Below are 20,282 nucleotides of genomic sequence, written 5' to 3' on the forward strand. Positions count from 1 at the left end.
AGTTAAGGTGCAGTGGCAAAGACTTCAGAAAGGCCTCTTGGGCATCTCCTTACATAGCTCAGATGCCCTCAGGAGCTCCTTTCAAGGTCCTGGGCACACAGCCCCTCCTTCTTTGGCTTATACAGAGGCTCCCCTGCTCACAGTCTCCAACTGTCCTCCACCAGGTTGTTAGCATCTGCCTACAGCTCTTTCTCAGTAGAGTGGCTTCTAAATTGATTTGCAGAAGGAATATATTATCAGTGTTACAATTCCTCATTCTAACTCTATGATAAAGGAAATTCCACTTGCCAGTATTATAATAAATTTTCACTGTTAATAAAAAGATAACTTTACTATTTGTATTTGTTTTCTATTGCTGCTGCAACAAATTACCACAGATTTATTCTCTTACAGCTCTGGAGATCAGAAGTCTCTCACTGTGCTAATGTAACATCCAGGTGTCAGCTGGGCTGTGCTCCTTCTGGAGTCTTTAGTGGGAGAATCTGTTCTTTGCATTTCCAGCTTGTGGAGCCTGCCACATTCCTTAGCTTGTGGCCCCAGTCAACTATCACGTCATTCACATCATTAAGTGGGAGGCCACTACTTCCCTCAGTCACCCAAATATGAATTAAGCTGTACTTGTGTCAAGTGTGCCTCATTCACTTAGAAATAGGATGTGTATAGGAAATACAAAAGGTTTGTCTGAATTACACAAAAAATTCAATCTTAGTGCTAGCCCTTCTTATTTGTGTGGTGTTGGACAGGGCACCTGTCTCAGTTTCTTTACTTCTAAAATAGAGATGACAATGCTACTGTAACATACAGCTATATGGATAATTACATGAGATAATGTAGGTATTAGTACATATGTAAGGGCACAGAGCCATCCTCAATAATTACAGTGTATCATTAGTGATAATTACTAGTTATCTAAATCAGCAGGGGATATCCATTGTGTTCTAGTCCTCCTTCAGATCTTTCTCATCTCTCATGGCCTATTTCTACTTCTACATCCCCATGTATCTGAAACTAGAAAACAGACCAGTGTTCCAGCTGCCTGTCACTACCAAACCCAGTAAGCAATGACAGTGATTGAATCTTTATGGGTGCTTTATTCAGATGCTCAGTGATTTGAGAAGATGGTGGGTTCATACCCTAACAGACCATCTTTTCTTCTTTTTCCAGACCACATTTTTATAACTGTAGCAGGGGCAGTGGGGGTGGGGTGGGGGAGGTTGGGGCATGTGGAATAAAGAAGTTGGCTGCAACATTCCTGTCCTGGGCAGTTAGCTGTTCCCAGGGGAGGGTGATTGTCTGTCTCTCCCTGGAACACAAAGGCCCTGATGCCTCCAGTTGTCCCTAGGCAGTAGTCTTTAGCAGTGAGTGCCCCAGGAGGTTAGCTGTTTTCCCAGGAGCCAGGACTGGGCTTGTCTGTAGTTTCTGAAACAAATGCTTTAACATACACATTACTTGCTAGACTTATAACTCTTTACCTTAAGCTAAAATTTTCCAAGTCTTGAGTTCCCTATCACATCCACAGTGACCTAATTACTTCCAGCCGAAGCTCTATTTTTCATTGTATGTGGTTGGAAAGCAGGGTAGGAAGCACCATTCCTCTGTACCCACCCAGTGCCCTTTATGTCCAGGATTTTATTTAATCCTCATAACAAACCTCTGAGAAAGTACTACTGCTTTTCTTGTTTTCCAGATGACAAAACTGAAATTTGGTGCTTTTAGTAATGTGGCCAAAATCACAGAGATAGTAAATGACTGACCAACATCCAAACTAAGGCAAGTCTGATTCCTGAGCTTCCATGCCCAGAGAAAGTTCAGTTCTCATAGCACTTTTCTACTTGCTCAACTCAGGACTCAGCAACTTCATTCCTGTGGGTTTTGTGGGGTTTTTTTTTAGTGACTTTTATAGATTTCTCTTATTACCAGAATATATTTATTATAGTAAACTTTGAAAATATTGAGAAACATGAAGAAACCTAAATTCACCTGTAATCAATCCTACAACCCAGAAAGTTTACCTATAAGATTATCCTTTTTAATATTTTCTGTTTTAAACATTTGCATGATATGAAAGGTACTATGCTTGGTACTATGATTAGTAACCAAATTGTTACTGTGAAACAGTTAAGATTATTTCTCATTTTAGGTTAAAAACTTGTATAATTAAAATGACAGACCTAGGTAGGCCTAGGAGGAATGGAAATTCACCAGGCGGGAAAACTATACCGTGGGAAACTATAGCATGGGAAAATGCCTGCCTGGGAAACTTCCTGCTCACCCTACCCAGGACAAACAGACACCTGGCTAAGATTAGAGTCTGGGGTCAGCCTATCTGGCATAACAGGTTATAGCTTTAACTTGAGCCTGACAAGATGTATCAAGAACAATGGACAGCAGAAATGGCACCTAGCAACCAGCTCTAGCCAATCAGACTTTCACACCCCAACCAGTTACCCTTCGGGGTTTTTGCACTTAAAAACCCTGCCTTAAGAACAACTGCGTGAGTCTTAACCTCCCTTGGTTGGCTCCCCAACCTTCCTAGGTTGGGTCCACTTTCCCTCTTATTCCCTGCTAATAAACCCTGCTCTGTAGTTCGATGCGTCCATCTGGTTTCTTGAGCAACTCCAACCTAACACAAAATATTTCACCTAATTACTTATTTGATGCAATTCCCAGAAGTAAGAATTGAAATTTCTAGGTCAAAAGTCAAACAGAAACCATTTTTAAAGTTCTTTAATCTGTGCCAGTAGAAGGCCAAGCAGACAGGATTTTAGATTACATAGATCTGCAAAGGATGGAAACTACAATCTTCATTAATTATATATGATATTACTTTATGTTGGATTCTTATCTCTTAATAAAAGAAAAATAGGTGCCACGTGCACAGGAACCTCACTGTGCAGTGGCCAGGTAAGTGAAGAGGGAGGAGTAGGGGCACAATTTGCTCCCACTCAGGGTGTTACAGAGCACAACAAGGGGGGCCTGGGACAATATACTATTATTGAACGAAGCCCCCAGCTCTGTTATGTCCACCGCCTATAGGAAAGACGTCTCTCAATGCCAGAGATTAGTGAAAAGGAAAGGAAATGTTTATTTAATACTATACAGACTTAAAGTAGTGACCTAATATCTTCACCAAAATCCTAAAGTCCCTTAAAACACCCACAAACATGCACAGTCCTTCCTTCCCCCTTTGCCCATTCTGGGATACCGTATCTCAGGAAAAGAAATAGAAGTCTGTGGCTCAGGCAGTCTCCGGTTCATCCCAGTAATCCGTCTCGACTGGGAGACCTCCCTGGGTTCCTGGCACCCTCAGCTGTGTTGCCAGGATCTCTGCTAAAGCCGCGTGGTCCTCTCTCCCAGGGCCATAGGAGTCCCCACTCAGCCAAAACTGCGTGCTTCTCTCCACAAAGCTGCGGGGAGCTGGGGTTGCCACTCTGCCAAAGCCGAGTGGCAATTTTCTGCTAAAGCCACATGGTGATTCTCACTCCCAGCAGAGTGTGGGAGTCCTCACTCTGCTAAAGACGCATGGTTCTCCCCCTTCTCAATAGTTGGATCCTCTCTGCACCACCACAGCCACATGGTTCTCTCTCCAATGGCCACCGTGTCTGGGTTTAAATCCCCACGCCAATCTTCCTCTGCAACCCCATTTCCAACTCCTCCCACACTCGGCCTCACATGCCAGAACTCATATCCTTACAGCTTTACTGGACTGCCATCATGAGTCTGGGCAGGTGTGGCCCCATGCCATGGTGCCAATCATCTCCAAGCTCCCACATAGGTTGCTGTAACTCGGGGGACCTGCCCCTCAGTTACGTCTTGGTGGAGAAGTTACTTCCATTCCCCTGGTTCAGAGCACTGGCCACAGCTATTTAACATATCTATGTAACCAGTTAAAGGTTATAGATATGTTAAATAACCATGCCAGAGGGTAGCCGCAAGGCTGTTGATATGCAAAACAGCTCTCAGTGACCCTGCTCCATTTGTCCCTTCCCCCAACCCACACCTGTGGGGGGTTGGTGAGGACATCTTAATATTTCCTGAACACCTTGAGTTCTGGACCCCATTTCAAATGCCCATTTGGGGTCCCCCCTCTTGGTTGCACCCTGTAACAAGTGTACCTCACATATTGACCCAAATGGGGAAGCAGGGACTATAGAAGCAGCAGCCCCCAGAAAGATTTCCTTCAATATAGAAACTGAGCTGCTCTGCAGGGACCTCATGCTTACACAGAAGTAAGGCTAGCAAAGAAGGAAGGGAAGGGACACAATTTGCTCCCACTCAGTGCACCTCTCTGACCAATCCAAGGGTTGCAAAATGAGGTGGAATATTGGCACCAGCTTTGCACAAATGCACAGAGTGGACAGTGTAGACCACACAGTACTCTGAAGGCCTGGGCTGGAAACTAGGCACCTATGAATATTGTAGCCCAGACTGAGCCCCCACCCTCCAAGAACCACGGGAAAGGGGAAAAAAAGCAGAGCCCAGCCCCCTTCTGCCTGCAGGATTTTGGAAGACCTGCAAAACTGGACTGGCAGGTGTAAAGTCATCAGGAGGCTTTTTTTGTTTGTTTGTTTTTTTAAGAGTAAGACAATAAGACTGGAGCTGTGAGAAAACCTGAGACTATCCAGAAAGAAGCCAGAAGGTGAACACCAACAGCTGAGACAAATTGCACTTTGCCAGCCCTTCAGAACTTGCACATTTTTTTATTTCTCATCTTTCCATTATTTTTTTTGTTTTGTTTGTTTTTATTGTTTGTTACTTTTTTATTCTCCCTTACATATTGTATTTTACTTTTTCTTCTTCAGTTGTATTCAAAATAACACACTACTCTTGGTCTTTTACTTTTTATTCTTTTTATTCAGATTGTATATTTTTTGTCATACTATTGTTATTCCAAATCCCACACAGAACAGTTCTCTGATCTTAATCCATTTTGCAATCTTCCTGAACTTCATTACTGTTGTAGTTAACTTTATTTTCTCTCACACTATGCCAATTTTCTATCCCTTACTCTCACTATTTCTCCTCAATCTAAACTCACATAAGCACTCTTCTTTCTTAAGACAGCTCACATTCTTTTTCCCTTCTAAAAATGGTCTTACTATTTTCTCCCCTTTCATAAACAGTGGCTAGTTGAGTGAAATATCACAGTTATTGTGATTCTTCTCCAAAGGATCTCCTATTTGTTCATTACTTGTTGGTTCTTTAAATTCCATAGAGTACTCCCACTCTCTTACTGCATTTCACCTTCCCCCTGTCCCTGATCAGTTGAGTAAGGAATTTTATTTCACTGTTTTCCCTCTCTTGTTATTCTCTTTTTCTTTCTTTCTTTCCCCCCATCTCAACCTGGGCTTTACTCCTTATTCTTTTAAACTTGCTTCCCCTATCCTCTCAAAATAATTTTTCTTTGCTATAGACATCTCATTCAATTTTCACTTTTCTACAATATTCTTATTCCCATTTCACCTTTATTAAACTTCATTCAACTGTCATTGATATTAACCCTGCTGTGGTTTTTCTTCAATTTCATTCTTATTAGTCCAGTACCTTTTCAATTTTATTTAAAACCTCATAGTATACACTTCCCTCTTATTACCCCAGTGTTTGTATCACCCTTTTGTGTTTTACTTACATTGTAAATTTTGCTCTTTCCCTTTCTTTGCCTAGGTTCTATCCCAATCTTATCAATTCTCCCCCCTGTTACCACACAACAACATTTTTTCTTCTTTCAGTTATCTAATATTCCTTTTGTCATACTTCATAATATCCATAATCTCTCTTCACCTTTATTAATCTTAGTTCAATTGTGGTTGAGAATGCTGATGTGGTAGGGGGGTTCTTCTTGCTGAAGACAGCTTTGGTTGTCTGGTAATACTGCTTTGTTAACCAATACCTGTACAATAGCATACAACACAAGGTGGGAGCTATGAATACCAGTACATTGACTGCAGGGGAGAACCCCCCAACAAAGAGCCACCAATAGGTAAAGACCAAGTACAACAAGAGAGCCCACACAAACAGAAGAAAGAGCAACCCTAGAGCATCCAGACAAAGAAATCAAAGGGCCCCACAGAACCCCCACCACAAAAGTTCACCTTAGGAAGACAGCTGGCAAAGCAGAGCATCTGGAATCTCAGAAATAAACAAAAAGAGTCACCTTAAAGGGGGAGACAAAGAAAGAACATGCAATCAAAAGGAATGGAAGATTCCCAATGAAAGAACAATGAAATGGAGTCTAGCAAACTATCAGATATAGAATTAAAAAGAATGGTTATAAATATGTTTAAGGAACTCACTGTCAACCACAAGGAACTGAGAAGGAACTATGACAGTATGAAAACACAAATAGAATCTATAAACAAGAACCAGGAAGAAATGAAGAATATAATATCTGAAGTAAAAAATACACTAGAAGTGCCCTTCCTGGTGTGGCTTAGTAGATTGAATGGCAACCTGCAAACCAAAGGGTTGCCAGTTTGATTTACAGTCAGGGCACATGCTTGGGTTGTGGATGAGGTCCCCAAAAGGGGACTCATGAGAGGCAACCATGCATTATGTTTCTCTCCCTCTCTTTCTCCTTCCCTTCCCCTCTCTCTAAAATAAATAAATAAAATCTTTTAAAAAATGCACTGGTGCCCTGGCTGGTGTGGCTTGGTGGTCAAGCTCTGGCCTGCAAATCAGAGGGTCACTGGTTCAATTCCCAGTCTAGGGCACATGCCTTGGTTGAGGGGCAGGTCCCTAGTAGGGGTGTGCAAGAGGCAACCGCACATTAACATTCCTCTCCCTCTCTTTCTCCCTCCCTTACCCTCTCTAAAAAACTAAAATAAAATCTTTGAAAAACTAAATAAAAATAAAAAATACACTGGAAGTAATTACAATCAGGCTGGATGAAGGAGAGGACCGAATTAGAGAGCTGGAAGACAAGGTAGAAAGAAACACCCAGGAAGAACAGCTGTACTACTAAAGAGCCAAAAAATATGAAGATAGCTTAAGGGAACTGCAAGACAACATGAAATTCAACAACATTCAAATCATAGGAATACCAGAAGGAGAAGGAAAGGAGCAAGGGGTAGAAAACCTGTATTAAAAAATAATGATAGAAAAGTTCCCTAACCCAGAGGGGGGAAGAGCCACACAAGTTCAGGAGGCACAGAGTGTCCCAAACAAGAGGAACCCAAAGAGGCCCACTCCAAGATACATCATAATTAAAATGCCCAATTGTAAAGAGAAGGAGAGAATCTTAAATTCAGCAAGGGAGAAACAGGAACTAACATACAAAGGAACCCAGATAAGGCTAGCAGTTGATTTCTCAACAGAAACACTACAAGCCAGAATGTAATGGCAAAAAATATTCCCAGTAATGAAAAACAAAGGCCTGCAACCAAGACTACTCTAACCAGCAAGCGTCCCATTCAAAATGGAAGGCAAAATAAGGAGTTTCCCAGACAAAGGAAGGCTGAAAGAATACACCTCCAAAAACAAAGCATTGCAAGACATATTAAATGGACTTATTTAAGAGGAAGAAAATAAGTGAGAGAGGGGAGCACAGGTACAAAGGGGGGAAATTAATAAATATTAATATAACCTTAAATGTTAATGGAATAAATGTTCCAATCAAAAGACACTGGGTATCTGATTGGATAAGAAAACATAACTGCACATATGCTGCCTACAAGAGATCCACTCCAGAACAAAGGACCTACACAGATTGAAAGTGAAGGTATAAAAATTATTCCAAACAAATGAACAGAACATAAAGCCAGGGTAGCAATACTTATATCAGACAAAATAGACTTCAAAACAAAGGCCATAAGAAGAGACACAGAAGGACACTATATAGTACTCAAGGGAAGGATTTATTAAGAAGAGTAAACATTATAATCATATACACACCCAAAATAGGAGCAACCAATATATAAGGAAAATCATGCAGGACTTCATGAAAGATATAGACAGCAACACACTTATAGTAGGGGATTTTAACACCCCACCATCAACAGTGGACAAATCTTCCAAACCAAATATCAGCAATGATATTGTGGCATGGAACAATATCCTAGATCAAACTGATATATGTAGAAACTTTGCCCCAAACCAGCAAAATACACATTATTTTCAAATGCACATGGAATAGTTTAAAAGAGATAGACTACATGATAGGACACAAAACAAGCCTCAACAAATTCAAGAAAATTGAAATTATATCAATCATTTTCTCTGACCACAAGGGACTGGAACTAGAAACAAACCTCAAGGAAAAAAACTCAAAAACACTCAAACTCATGGAGATTGAATGGCATGCTATTAAACAATGGATCAGATAATAATGATATCAATGAAGAAATCTTAAAGCTTCTAGAAACAATGAAAATGAACTCACAAGAATTCAAAACTTATTGACACAATGAAGGCAGTCCTGAGAGGGAAGTTCATAGCAACTAAAGCCTACTTGAAAAGATAGAAACATTTCAAATAAACAACCTAACCCTACATCTACTGGAACTGGAGGAACAACAACAAACAATACCCAGAGTGAGCAGAAGGAAGGAAACAACCAAGATCCGAGCACAATTAAATGACATAGAGACTAAAAGCACAATTCTAAGGATCAATGAATCCAAAAGCTGGTTCTTTGAAAAGATAAATAAAATTGACAAACCTTTAAGAAGACTCATTAAGAATAAAAGAGAGGGGACCCATATAAATAAAATCAGAAATAAAATAAGAGAGATGACAACTGACATCACAGAAATACAAAAGATTTTAAGAAATTACCATGAATAACTATATGCCAAGAAATCTGAAACCATGGGTGAAATGGACAAATATCTAGAAAAATATAATCTTCCAAAACTGAGTCAAGAAAAAGCAGAAAGCCTAAACAGACAGAAAATAGCTAATGAAATCAAAGCAGTAATCAGAAAGCTCCCAGTGTACAAAAGTCCTGGACCTGATGGTTTCACAGGACCACTTTACAAAACATTTAAGGAAGAATTAACCTCTATCTTTCTCAGACTATTCCAAAAATACCAATAAGACAGAAGACTCCAAAACTCTTTTTACAAAGCCAACATCATCCTTATCATAAAATGAGGTAAAACCACAACAAATGAAGAAAACTACTGACCAATATTGTTGATGAACATAGACACTAAAATCTTAATCAAAATATTGGCAAACCGGATCCAACAATACATTAAAAAGATCATACACCATGATCAAGTGGGATTCATTCCAGGGTTGCAAGGATCATACCATATTTGCAAATCAATAAACTTAATATATCACATAAACAGAAAGAAACACAAAAATGACATGATCACATTAATAGATGTAGAAAAAGTATTAGACAAGGTACAGCACCCATTTATGATAAAAACACTCAGCAAAGTAGTAGTAGAGGGAGCATACCTCATCATAATAAAGACCATACACAAGAAACCTACAGCCAACATCATAGTTAATGAGCAAAAACTGAAAGTTTTCTTACTAAGATCAGGAAAAAGACAAGGATGTCCACTTTCACCACTTCTATTCAACATAGTAAAAAAAAAAAATAAATGGCATCCAAATTGGAAAGGAAGAAGTAAAACTCATTATCTGCAGATCACGTGATAGTGTATGTAGAAAACCCAATAAACTCCACCAAAAAACTACTCAACCTAATAAGTGACTGGCAAAACAGGAAGATACAAAGTCAATATTCAGAAATCAAAGGCATTTTTCTACACCAGCAATGAAATATCAGAAATAGAAATCAGGAAAAAAATCTCATTTGATGTAGCAACAAGAAAAATAAAGTACCTCGGAATAAACCTAACAAAGGAGGTAAAAGACCTGTACTCAGAAAACTACACAACACTTAGGAAATAAATTAAGGCAGACACAAATAAATGGAAGCATATACTGTGTTTATGGATTGGAAGAATTAACATAATCAAAATGTCCATACTACCCAAAGCAGTTTATAAATTCAAAGCAATCCTTATTAAAATACCCATAATATATTGCATGCATATAAAACAAACACTTCAAAAATTTATACGGTACCATAAATGACCCCAAATAGCTGCGGCAATTTTGAGAAGAAGAACAAAGTAGGAGGGATCACCATACCTGACATCAAACTGTTTTACAAGTCCACAGTAATCATAAAAGTCTGGTACTGGCATAAGAACAGGCACATAGCTCAATGGAACAGAATAGAGAGGCCAGAAATAAACCCATGTCTCTGTGGTCAATTAATATTCAACAGAGGGAGCAGGGGCATAAATTGGAGTAAAAATACCCTCTTCAAAAAATGGTGCTGGGAGAGCTGGACAGCTACATGCAAAAAAATGAAACTCGACCACCAAGATACACCATATACAAAAATAAACTTATGGTGGATAAAAGACTTGAATATAAGTTGCAACACCATAAAAATCCTAGAGGAGAACATAGGCAAAAAAATCTCAGATATTCCATGCAGCAATATTTCTACCAATATATCCCCTAGAGTAAGGGACATAAAGTGAATAATAAACAAATGGGACTTCATTAAAATAAAAGCTCTTGAATGGCTAAAGAAAACATCAGCAAAATAGAAAGGGAAACATGTATGGAAAAATATATTTGCCAATGATACCACAGAAAAGCGTTTAATGTCCCAGATGTATAAAGAACTCACACCACTCCACATCAGGAAGGCAAACAACCCAGTTAAAAATGGGGAAAGGGCCCTGGCTGGCATAGCTCAGTGGATTGAGTGCGGGCTGCGAACCAAAGTGTCACAGGTTCGATTCCCAGTCAGGGCACATGCCTGGGTTGCAGGCCATGGCCCCCAGCAACTGCACATTGATGTTTCTCTCTCTCTCTCCCCCTTTCCTCCCTTCCCTCTCTAAAAAATAAATAAATAAAATCTTTAAAAAAAATGGGAAAAGGACTTGAACAGACACTTCTCCAAGGAGGACATACAGAGGGCCCAGAGACATATGAAAGGATGCTCAGCATTACTAGCCATCAAAGAGATGCACATTAAAACCACAAAGACATACCATTTCACACTGGTCAGAATGGCCATTATATACAATTCAACCACCAACAAGTGACGGCAAGGCTGTGAAGAAAAGGGAACCCTAGTGCACTCTTGGTGGGAATGCAGACTCGTGCCACCACTGTGGAAAACAGTATGGAATTTCCTCAGAAAACTAAAAATGGAACTTCCTTTTTACCCAGCAATTCTGCCGCTGATATTTTACCCTAATAGCCCTGAAACACCAATCCAAAAGAACCTATGCACCCCAGTGTTCATAGCAGCACAATTTACAATAGCTAAGTTGTCGGAAGCAACCTAAGTGCCCATCAGTAAATGAATGGATCAAAAAACTCTTGTACATTTACACGATGGAATATAATGCAGGTGAAAGAAAGAGCTCTAACCTTTTGTGCCAACATGAATGGAACTGGATAGTGTTATGCTAAGTGAAATAAGCCAGGTGGTGAAAGACAAATACTATAGGACCTCAACTATTAGTGGAAAATAATCAACAAAATAAACAAGCAAGGAAAATATGACTTAAGACATTGAAATAAAGAACCAGCTGACAGTAACCAGAGGGGAGTGGGGAGGAGGGTAACAAGGGAAAGAAATGAAAACGTCATCAAGTTATATATACAAAGGACCCATGGACAAAGTCAAATATGGGCAGGACTGAGTGTGGGAAGTAGTGGTGGGTGAGTTGGGGAGGGCGGGGGGCGGGTGGAAATACAATGTAACTGTGCTTGAATAACAATTAAAAAATAAAATAATGACTTAGTTTTAATTTGTATAGAAATCATTTTTTTTATTTTCTAGCAGCTATTTGTATTTCTTCACATGAAATTTTCTTGCTTATGTGTCTTGCCAATTTTTCTGCTAGAATGTTCATTTTATTGTAGATTTGTAGAAGTTATCTGTCAGAATATCAAACTTCTGTTTAATATGTTACAAATACCATTCTGAGTTTGTGGTTCTTTCTTTTTTTGACATGTAAGTGTTTAACATTATATAGTAAAATACATTAAGCTTTTTCTAGATAGTTTGGTATTAGAGTAATGCTTACACATTAGTTTTCTAGGGGCGCCATAAAAATATATCATAGACTGGATGGCTCAGACAACAGAGATTTATATCTTCACAGACCTGTACACCTAAAGTCTGAGATCAAGGTATAATCAGGTTTGGTTTCTCCTGAGGATTCTCTTCTTGGCTTGTAGATAGCCACTCTCTCTCTGTGCATCCTCACAGGACTTTTCCTTTTTGCACACATTCCTAGTGTCTCCTTTTGTGCCCAAATTTTCTCTTATAAGGACACTATTCAGATTGGGTTAGGTCCCTCCCAAAGGGTCCCATTTTAACTTAATCACCTATTTATAGGCCCTCTTTCCAAATCCAGTCACATTCTGAGGTACTGCGGGTTAGGATTTCAACACATGAATTTGAAGGCACACAATTTGGCCTGTCAAAGACTGTTTATAAAGGCCTTCCCCATATCAGGATAATATAAATAATATATTTTCTTCTTGAAGTTTATCATCTCAAATTTCATATTTAAATGCCATGTAGAATTTATTTTGATGTGTGACCATTTTATTTTTATGATCACTGCAATACCATTAATGCCCTGTACTGAAACAGAAGTGGCCTAAATACATATCTCTATGCATTTTTTAAAGATTTTATTTAATTATTTTTAGAGAGAGGGGATGAGGGGGAAAAAGAGAAGGAGAGATACATCAATATGTGGTTGCCCCCTGCTGGACATCTGGCCTGCAACCCAGGCAAGTGCCCTGACTGGAAATCAAACCTGTGACCCTTTGGTCCTTAAGCCAGTATTCAATCTGCTGAACCACACCAGCCAGGGCTCTATGTATTTTTATATGTACTAATAACCAAGTACACTAAAAGGAAATTGAAGCAAAATGCCACGTATTTTCTAAGACTTTTACATTTTTTAAATATAAAAATATATACTCCAAACCTTATATTAGTAACTGCTTCTGTCTATAAATGGTCAATACAAAGTTCAGGAACAACTAACTCTCTGGTGCAAGAAAAGAGCCATTTAGATTACTATCTTCAGAATTAAAAATACTGTGTCTCCTTGAAGCTTGATTATGCCTTGAAAATTTGAATATTTGCACCCTGAGAAAGTGTGCACTCCAAAGGCAGGGAAATGAGCAGGACTTTGAACTGCCATGTCAGAGATAGAACTCTCTGCAGACTGGCTGAGGAGGTGGAACAACTCTGACTGTGGATGGAGTAATTCTGAAAAGGTGAGGCCATGGGAAAATCTCCTTTGCAGAGGCTTCTGAGGGGTGTTGTGAGGAGGCTACTACTGGATAAATCCTATGGGGGTTCCCCTTTGTTCAGAGAACTTTAAAACAACATTCTGTTCTTCCAAATTTACAAATAAGTGATGTTATTTCATCTAGGGGACATAGCATGCTGAACATAGTTGGTAAAGTTTCAGTGAATGGAACTCATGTGAAAAATTGCTTTGTTAGAACAAAAATCCATATTTGGTAGGCCAGATGTCTACAACCTGGAAAGGTAAAAAAGCTAAACACACCTTTTCTTCTATGCTATACATGTTGATTGATACACAAGCTTTGCAAGATACACATGCATTTTTCTACTTCACTACTGTAGGTTTTTTGGGGCTTATTCTGTGATATAATAAAATCATATCACAATGCCTGATAGTCCAAGAAGCATCAGGCCCTGTGAGCCAGTGCCAGTGGTCCCTCAGGCAGTGGCAAAATGAGTCACAGGGCTGAGCCAATCTCTGGGCCTCCTCTGCAGCTGAAGCTTTTCATTGCCTATCGTTCCCCTACTGCAGAGGAAGAGCCAGCAGCAGCTGAGGACAAGTAAACCTGGGCTCATGTAGCACAATTATTATTGAGAAATATATGACACAAAGAAAAGTGCATAGATAATACAAATGTATAGTTTAAAGAATAATAGTAAAACAAACACTCATATTCTTAACATCCAGCTTCAGAAATAGAGGATTCTAATTCCTGTTTTTCTCAACCCTAGGGCACTCCCTTGCTCTCATTAGAAAGTTCCATAGGCATATGTTTTCCTAAACAAGACATTGGCTTTTCCCCTTTGATCTTTTATATAAGTAGAATCACCATAATTATCCTTTTGGAAACTATTTTTAGTTTGTGTTCCATGATGTGGACCCAGGCCCACAGGGTCCATGTGTTGTGGCTGCAATGAACAAATTCATACGGACTACAGAAAACCTGTGGAGAAAAAGGGACAGCATGGCTACTCTCTGAGTGAGAGAAGACCACAGCCCCTGCCTGAACAGGCTTTTATTCCTTTTCCTGGGCACATTACATGGAGGATGGTCCTCATTTACTATGCACAGGTTCACTTCAGGTGGTTACCTTTTATAGAGAACAAAGGAGAGGATGTAGCTAATTACATCAAAGGAGAAAGATATTTGCAAATGTGAAGGGAAAAGTGGTTGAACAGGTTTCATTCATCCTTGGGAAGTTTAGCACAGATTTTAGAAAGTTACTTTAAAGATATGAAGTAAACATTTGCTGCCTCAATTCAGGCTGAGGGAGTTTTAGCAAAAGCAAGCCTCAAAGCAACCTAAGTACAATGCAGGCCTAATTCCCCACAGGAGAACCTATCCATGGGTGTGGGTCCTGTGTGCTGGACCTTGATCCCCACTGGCCTTTCCGAGTGGGGGCTAGGCTACATTTCCCATGCCACACAGAATGGTCCTCTATAGTTCTACATTGGTTTCTGAGATTCATTCATATTGATGAATGCAGTTTATTTATTTTCCCTATTTAATAGTCTATTCTTTAAATATATCAAAATCTATCCAACCTATTGTTAATGAACACTTGAGTGTTTCTAACTCTTTGCTACATGTGCCTTGGATAGGAATTAATAAAACAGTGTTCACAGCTGCTGTTGCTCTCTAATTCTAGCACCTCCTCCAGGCTGCCGCGCTCCTGCCTGCTGCAGGACAGGTCCCTATACCATGGCTCATACAAAGCAGACTGCCCACAAATCAACGAATCGATGGGAAAGCACCTGGCTACCAAAACTGCTAGCAAGAGTGCGCCCTCTACTGGAAGGTGAAGAAACCTCATCCTTACAGGCCTGGTGCTGTGACACTTCGTGAAAATAGATGTTATCAGAAGTTCACTGAACTTTTGATTCATAAACTTCCCTTCCAGTGTCCAGTGCAAGAAATTGCTCAGACTTTAAAACAGATGTGAGTTTCCAGAGTGCAGCTATTGGTCCTTTGCAGGAGGTAAGTGAAGCCTGTCTGGTTGGCCTTTTTGAAGACACCAACCTGTGTGCTGTCCATGCCAAATGTGTAACAATTATGCCAAAAGACATCCAGCTAGCATGTCACATACATGGAGAACGTGCCTAAGAATCCACTATGATGGGAAACATTTCATTCTTTAAAAATAATTCTCTTCTTCCTGTTATTGGTATTTCTGAACACTAGATACCTTTTTCCATATGGTCAAAAAGGTACCTAAGTATATGATTGCAAGTGGAAAATAGGGGACAGAAATCAGGTATGGCAGTTTTTCCATTTTCACTTGTATGTGAATTTTTTAAATACATATGCAGGGACATAAATCATTAATGCAAGTCAAGGTGTTTCAGTGAACAAGTTTCAAGCAGTTCAACTTTATAACAATATATAAGCCTGTTAAATTTTTCTGGACAATGCCAGCATTTGGATTTTTTTTAAAACAAGTAAATGTCTTATTGATGGCAACTAAATGTCTTATGGGTGTTTGTAGCATACTTATCATACAGTAGATTCCATCCATTCATTATACTCTTCTGAGTTGTCTTACATGCAAGTATGTTTTTAATGTTGTCTGTCTTCTGCACTGTTCCTGTAAGTTTGCTATTAAAATACATTAAACTATAAAAATTAATAAAACAGGGCATTTACTTGTCCAGCTGTAGTATATAATGACAAATGACTAATATTCCCGTTAACAGGGAAAAATGGCTCCTGTTATTCCATCTGAGCCAAACTTCTTACTTCCATTCTTAAATGTGTGCCCAACTGTGAACAGTGAAATGGTGCTTCATTGTAATTTTAATTACATTGTAATTGTGCTTCATTGAATTTGCATTTCATTCATCACTAATGAGACTGAGCATCTGTTTAAATGTTCATCAAACATCTATATTTCATCTTCTATGAAATTCCTGTTTATGTCTTTTTGCCAGACTCTTTTTGAATATTTATTTATGGAAGTTCTTTGTATTAGTTGCATATATCACTCTCACTTCATGGCTTTTCTCTTCCTTATTTTTATGATGTCTTTGATGAGTAGTTTTTTATTTTAATTTGATTATATTTATCAATCACTTTCTTTGAGATTTCCACTTTGTGTGACTCTTAAAGAATTTTTAAAAACCTTAACATTGTAAGAACATTCTCCTGTGTGTACTTTAAAAATTTTTGTATTTTTGTCTTTGTCTTTAACCTTCAATTTACCTGGAATTGTGATTTATGTGAGGTAAGAAAACACATTCATTTGTTCATATGTAAAGCTATTATTTAAAAATAACTATTTGTTGAAAGGTCAACACTTTCCCCAGGGACCACAGCCCTTGCTCTATGACACATCCTATTTCCATAAGTCTTCCTGGCCTCTCTGTACGGCTCCATTGGTCTCTATTTCTTGGTTTTTGAACATATACGCATTGTCCTTATTATTGTAGTTTTGAAATAAATGTTTCTTTTCTCTTTTTTGAAAACAAATTATTAAATTTTGTTCTTTTTCTTAAGCTGGCCTCACAATATGTGTTAGGGAGTGTCTGCTAGAATTTTCCATGTAAAGCATCATGTAAAGTTTTAAAGTTTCTTAATGTAAAATGGCATATAAAGAGGGGGATGGAAGTATGGTTTGACCTCCAAAATATATAAAGAACTCAGGTGACTCAACACCAGGATGACAAACAATCCAATTAAAAAATGGATAAAAGATCTGAATAGACACTTTTCCAAGGAGGACATACAGATGACTCATAGACATATGAAAAGATGCTCAGCATCACTAACCATCAAAGAGATGCAAATAAAAACCACAATGAGATACCACTTCATACCAATCAGAATGATCATCATAAACAAATCAATAAACAACAAGTGCTGGTGAGGATGTGGAGACAAGGGAACCCTAATGTACTATTGGTGGGAATATAGACTTGTGCAGCCATTGTGAAAAATAGTATGGAATTTTCTTAAGAAACTAAAAATGGAACTTCTTTAGACCCAGTGATTTTGCTACTGGGAATATACCCTAAGAATCCCAGATTATCAATTCAAAAGAACTTATGCACCCCTATATTCATAGCAGTGCTATTTACATTGGCCCAGTGCTACAAACAGCTTAAGTGCCCATAAGTAAATGAGTGGATCAAAAAACTGTGGTACATTCACACAATGGAATACTATACAGCATAAAAAAAGAACTCCTATCTTTTGAGACAGCATGAATGGAACTGGAGAACATTATTTATTAAGTGAATAAACCAGTCAGTGAAAGACAAATACCATATTATCTTACCTATAAGAGGAATCAAACCAACAAAATAAACAAACAAAACAGAATCACAGGCATTGAAATGCAGAACATACTGAAAGTGTCCAGAGGGGAGGGATGAGAGGGATAATGGTGGAAGGAATGATGAGGGACCAGAAAAAGGATATGTATGAATGATCCATGGACATGTACAACAGTGTGGGAATTGACTGTGGGAGCAGGGGGTAGGATGGGCAGAGGAGGGAAGAGGGGGAAAAATTGGGACACTGTAACAGAATAACAATAAAAATAATTTAATAGTTAATTAATTAAAAAGAAAGAAATAAAAGGCAGAATGTGTGCTGTCTCTTTCTGCTAGAGTAGTACCTTTTCCTTACATAGCTGCCAGAAGGCACTTCCTCCCTGTGGTTTAGTTATGCAATACTGATCCTCAACTTGCTCATTTGTCACTTGTGAGTGCCTATTCAAGGAACACAAAATCCAGTAACATAGTGTGTTGTGACCTGGCCCCCAGAAGTTGATGTGTCTGAGCTGGGGTTTATTAGACTTTAGAAAAAAAATGTTGGAAACTTCAATGAACTCAAGAATTCTTTGTCTCATTGCTGAATTAATGAGTTATCATCAGACTTGATAGAAAGAAATTCTATATAATAATGCTTTTAATCTCAGGTTTTTACAGATATAACAAGAAGCACATAATTTTTCATATGCTTCTTGTTATATGTAAAGAGATTGCCAATTACCAGTTTTAAAATAAGAAAGATAAACATATGTTGTTCTTATTTTGATTTGGTGTAAACATTTTTATTATAGAATTAACCTTTGAGTTTGATCAAATAAAATAAAGCACAGGGAGAAAATTAGGAAATAAAGTTGATTAGAAACATTTTTGAGCTTTCAAAGTGAGACCCAGATCTCAATATATTTGTTAGCTGATGGGGAATAGAAAAATACATGGACAGAAAAGTACAGCAAAAACAATTACAAGTGCATATGAACCATGGAGACCTGGTTGGTTAACATGGCAGAGGGTGCAAAAGTAGAGACGGGTTGATGGAGGATGAATCCAAGTCAAAGGCAGGAAGGTAAGAATCCATATAAATTTCAACAGTTGACAAAAACTGAGCTACAGTCACAAACTTCCACATCTCTAATTCAACCCCCTTGATTCATTTTCCCAGAAACAAGAAACAGTTTTCTTTAACAAAACAAAAAAAACACTTGATATTTTCTTCATCTGATAGCAACAGAATAATGGATGTACACTAAGGCAGAAAAGGTTTAAATGGGATAGCATGGCATGGGGGGAGGATGGAGTGGGAATGTCATTGAACTTTGCCTCAAATTAAGGCAGGTAAAACAACTGCCAAGTTTTTCAGATCTTAAGTAAATACTACTCATAGCAATGTAAACTGAATAGCTTCCCAAAAACCAATGAACCAGTATTTTAATAAATTAATCAAGTTAATAAGTGGCATTCTCTTATTAACATTTTCATTTTCAGTTGGATATATTTGAAAAGTGTCTCATTGATGAAAATATCCTTATCATACCCAGTGTGAATGGAAAAGGGGCCACATACTAAACTTGACAAGTTCAGAGAAGGCCAGATTGGTGGCCTTATGAACTCAGAGACTAAAAGTAACCATATAGGATGGTCTGAACATAAAAATTCCTAACTAAAATCCAGTCATGGCAGATAGTCACATCTTAGACCAGTATCTTCTTTGACAAAGGTCAATCTTTACCTTAACTGAGCCTATTGTCTTTTTGCATCTAACATAATGTATCTTTCAATGTCTGAGTATTCCCTTTTTCTAGGGTACAATCAGGGTACAATCTCCCACCAGAGCAGTAGAACAGGGAACTCTCATAGATATCTTTTGCCCAAATACCATCTCTTTGTGCTTTAAATGTTCACTTTAACTATCCTATACCCACCAATGTAAAAGAAGTATTTGTTTCTTCATTTTACTCTTTACCCAATTCCAGAGATTTCCCCACTTTGCTTTCTCCTGCCTTCCTTAGTTATCACCAACAGACTTCACGAAACCCCCTATACCTTCCCCTTTGACTTTGATGTATAAAATAAGTGGCAAAACTGCCATTTTCTGGAGCATTTTCTCAACCTGTTCAGATTTTCCTTCCCAGCAAATAAACTCATAAAAATCCTTACTGGTCTGGATGTTTCTTATGTTGACACAATACACCTGCACCTCTGTGATGTGGAAGCTTTAAGTAGAAGGGTTCTCCCTACTTGTGGGCCCTAGGAGCTATATTTAACTAGATATGTTTCTTTGGTTTGTGACAATTTATATTTATTAGAACTACAATGAACTTGTATAAAGAACACACAGACAAAGCCAAAGTGGGGTAGGATTGAGGGTGGGAGGTGGGGGTGCATGCGATGGGGGGAAATGGAGACAACTGTGTTTGCACAACAATAAAAAAAGTACCATCAAATTTCTGAAGTTTCACTTAAACATATAGGTATATATTATGCTTTGTTTTACATCAGTTAATTCTGTATGCATGATCTATACATAAATTATTATCCAGATGTTTGACAACATCAGACATTATCTTTGGATCAAAGTCAAATTCAGATAATTATCTCAGGTGGTAAAGAGATTAATTTAAGAGGTTAATTCTAATTGTTGTATTTCAAGATACTTGGGAGTAAGTGAATTTACATAATATAACAT

The 20,282-nt window shown here is 38.3% G+C and overlaps 1 long non-coding RNA gene across 1 annotated transcript; it reads left to right on the top strand.

Moving 5' to 3' along the window:
* Positions 1 to 278: 278 nt before the first annotated feature.
* Positions 279 to 15,711, top strand: LOC118496896. Its single transcript, XR_004899458.1, has 3 exons — positions 279 to 290; positions 12,414 to 12,425; positions 15,510 to 15,711. It is a non-coding gene; the product is annotated as an uncharacterized LOC118496896 (long non-coding RNA).
* Positions 15,712 to 20,282: the final 4,571 nt, after the last annotated feature.

Source organism: Phyllostomus discolor, chromosome 9 (assembly GCF_004126475.2).
Source record: "Phyllostomus discolor isolate MPI-MPIP mPhyDis1 chromosome 9, mPhyDis1.pri.v3, whole genome shotgun sequence".
NCBI classification, from domain to species: domain Eukaryota; kingdom Metazoa; phylum Chordata; class Mammalia; order Chiroptera; family Phyllostomidae; genus Phyllostomus; species Phyllostomus discolor.